The 3,776-nt window shown below is 28.8% G+C and overlaps 1 non-coding gene across 1 annotated transcript; it reads left to right on the forward strand.

Moving 5' to 3' along the window:
• Nucleotides 1-261: 261 nt before the first annotated feature.
• Nucleotides 262-368, forward strand: LOC139856433 (small nucleolar RNA R71). The gene has a single exon (XR_011761915.1). It is a non-coding gene; the product is annotated as a small nucleolar RNA R71 (small nucleolar RNA).
• The last annotated feature ends 3,408 nt before the right edge of the window (nucleotides 369-3,776 follow it).

The following is a 3,776-nucleotide window of genomic DNA, read 5'->3' on the forward strand; positions in this document are numbered from 1 at the left end:
TCCATTCGTCGCTCGACAGCATCTATCTTTGCGGAAATGGAATCTAAGTCATGGCTAGAATCGGCTCTAGCTGCTTTAGATGATCTATAGATATCTTTTTCTTGGTGCCACTCATGTGAGTGGGAAGCAGTGTTATCAATAATTTTATAAGCATCAGTTTCGGTTTTCTTCATAACAGAACCACCAGCTGCAATATCTATGTCTTTCCTTATAGTGATGTCGCATCCTTGGTAGAATATTTGTACTATTTCACAGGTGTCTAAACCATGTTGCGGACATCCTCTTAATAACTTTCCAAATCTTGTCCATGCCTCATATAGAGTTTCATTCGGTTTCTGTGTGAACATAACAATTTCTCCTTGAAGTCTTACGGCTTTAGATGCCGGAAAGAATTGTTTAAGAAATTTTTCAACTAAAACATCCCATGTATCAATCGCCCCTTCAGGTAACGATTCCAACCAATCTTTGGCTTCTCCCTTTAAAGTCCAGGGAAATAACATGAGATATATCTGTTCATCCTCAACTTCTCTTATTTTAAATAGTGTGCAGATCCTATTAAAAGTACGAAGATGTTCATTTGGATCTTCCTTTGGCGCACCACTAAATTGGCATTGATTAGTCACCATGTGTAGAATTTGTCCTTTGATTTCATAATCTGGTGCATTAATGTCTGGATGAGTAATTCCTTGACCTTGGCCAGTGCGTTTAGCTCTCATTCGGTCTTCCATACTTAAAGGTTCCAGATTCTCCATAATTGAATTTGTTGAATCGGAATCACTAGAGGATTCTGATTTAATGGTTCGTTCCTCAACAATCTCTGTTTGAATAATTGGTGGTTCCGGAGGAAAGATTAATGGTTCAGGATCTATAAATCGTCCCTGAATATTCTCCGGATTCTCAATTGTGAGGTCGGGTACAAAAAATGGATTATCGAAAATTTGAATTGGAGTACTTGGTCGACTGGATGACGATTCTAAAGAAAAATCAACGGCGGTAATATTTGCTAGATGTCTTGATCTAGTTACCGGTGGTGAACGTACAAAAGGTGGTGAACGTCTTGCTCGGTGCATTCACTGAATATCCTATTAGTTTTTAAAAGGAAAGAAAAATTATATAAGTTATCCAATTAATAGACTTTTTTGATTTTGCCCACGTTTCGAATAGCTAAAAGATGCAGCAGAGGGGCAGGATTCGTTTGGTCTCAATATAATTGAGTACTGTTTGGCTCCAATAACCCGGTCCACGTACAAATCCAACTATTACTACGAACCAGAAAATTTTGATGTCTATCAATTTAACCACTTAAAATAAATTTTCGTAATTTTAAGAAATTTAGATAGAAGTAGAATAAAAATCTATGTCCTAAAAACTAGAATGGCGATAAATAAGAAATAAAAAGAGCGCGTCGAAAAAGGTCGAAAAAGAAAAGCATTAAAAAATAAAATGCGTCGAAAAATAAGAAAGAAAAAGAAAATGACTTTAAAACTTTAAAACACTCTACTAACCCAACCTTATTACTATCACTAACTTAAAATTATAATCGCAAATTGAGATTACTAATTGGAGTGATAATTGATACATAGGTAAAAGGTGTCGAAAAATAAAAATAAGAAAGTAGCGCGTTGAAACTTAAAAAGGAACTAAAAACTAAAAACTAAAAATTGCGTCTAAAAATATTAAAGCTTACAAGTAAAACTATATCCCAAATGGAAATAACTTAAAAAGGTACTAAAACTTAAAAAAAACGTCGAAAAATTCTAAAGCACTTAAATCTTAGTCTAAAGAAAAAGCACTTAAGGTATTTTACGGCAAAGCCTAAAAATCTAGAAGTAAAAATAACTATGGCAAAAACTATATTTAAAACTAAATACGAGAGAAAAGTACAAAAGTTACGCTAAAATGAATAAAAAGGAACAAATTATAAAAATATACTAAAAGTTGCAAAAATTACAATTTTTATAAAAATATTATTTTTATATTATTTATTTTATAAAACTATTAATTTTATAATTTAATTAAACTAAATATACAATTAAATAAATAAACTAAACTTAATTAATTAAAAATTAAAACCTAATTAGGGTTTTTAATTATTAATAACAATAATAATTACGTAATGATGCTGTTAGGGCTTCTGTCGGTGTCAGAGTGGCTCCGCGAGTCGCGGTTCCACCTGGCAAAAATCTCCGCGAGTCGCGGTGAAGGAAAATCCAGATTAGGTGCAGTATTAAATTCGATGTTTTACTTTTTTTTTTAATTTATGTTTTATATTTTCTGTTTTAATAAAAATATTTATGTAATAAAAACTTATATTAAAAAACTAAAATAAAAATAGAAATACTTTATAATTTTATAAATAAAAAATCTTAAAAATAGATTTATATATATATATATATATATATATATATATATATATATATATATATATATATATATATATATATATATATATATATATATTCGGTTTTTGATTTTATGTTTTAATAAAAACAAAATATTTAAATAAAACTTATATTTTTTTTTTAAAAAAATAAAGAAACATTATAAAACTTAATTATTTAACAAACTCTTAAAAATATTAAAATTTTTGTTTTCTTTTCTATGTTTTCGAATATTTAAAACGTATTTTTATAAAAGTAAACTAAAAATAAATTTTTTTTTATTTAGTGTTGCGCTTCCGGCTTTTAAGCAAGAAATTGGGTTCTCGGCAGCGGCGCCAAAAATACTTGATGTTATGCGAGGTGTATATAAAATAGCTTATATTTTTATAGGAAAAACTATTAAATACTATACAATTTTACACAAGATATTTATTTATTTATAGAATGGATATAGTTAAACCTTGCTACAACACTTATAGGCAGTGTACCTAATCGTACAGTAGTGTAGTTTTTAGTAAGTCCGGTTCGTCCACAGGGAATCTTTTAATCAAAGCTTAATGCTATATTAGTTTTATTTTATAAAAATATAAATATATATATAAGTAATATTATTATTATAAAGGGGGTTTTTACCGTTTAATGACCGGTTTGTCGATTTTAAAAACTTAAGTCGCAGTTAAAACCAAATGTAAAATATTAAAAATAAATACAAGACTTAATTTAAAGCGTAAAATAAATAACGATAATGAAATTACAATAAATAAAAGTGCGATAAAATAAAATTGCGATAATTAAAAAGTACGATAATTAAAAGTGCAATTAAATACAATAACAATAAATAAAAGTACGATAATTAGAAATGCAATTAAATATAAAATAAAGGAAATTAAATATGAAATAAAAGAATTATGCTTATTTAAACTTCCGTAATCATGATGTTTGACGTGTTGATTTTAGTTTTATGCCCATGGGTTAATTGTCCTTTGTCCTGGATTATTTAATATGTCCGTCTGGTTTTTGTCCATAACAGTCCATCAGTCATAAATATAAAGTGCGAGTGTCCTCGTCAAATTATCCTTATACCCGAAGTTAAATATTCCAACTAATTGGGGACTTAAACTGTTGCAAGATTTTAATACTTTGTTTAATAATTACACCAGGTTATCGACTGCGTGTAACCCAAGGTTTTAATACTTTGTTATCAATTATGCCAAGTGTCCTTGTACATAATTTCACCCCTGTTTTAATAATTCTAGTGACTATTAATCCATTCCCGTGTCCGGTTAAATGAATGATTATTCGTACATATAAATACCCCGCCCATCGTGTCCGATCGAGTGTATATGGTTATTTATAGGGACGTCCAATTGTAAATCTTTATATTAAAATTAACAA

The sequence above is a fragment of the Rutidosis leptorrhynchoides genome, chromosome 6, assembly GCF_046630445.1.
Source record: "Rutidosis leptorrhynchoides isolate AG116_Rl617_1_P2 chromosome 6, CSIRO_AGI_Rlap_v1, whole genome shotgun sequence".
In the NCBI taxonomy this organism is placed as follows: Eukaryota; Viridiplantae; Streptophyta; class Magnoliopsida; order Asterales; family Asteraceae; genus Rutidosis; species Rutidosis leptorrhynchoides.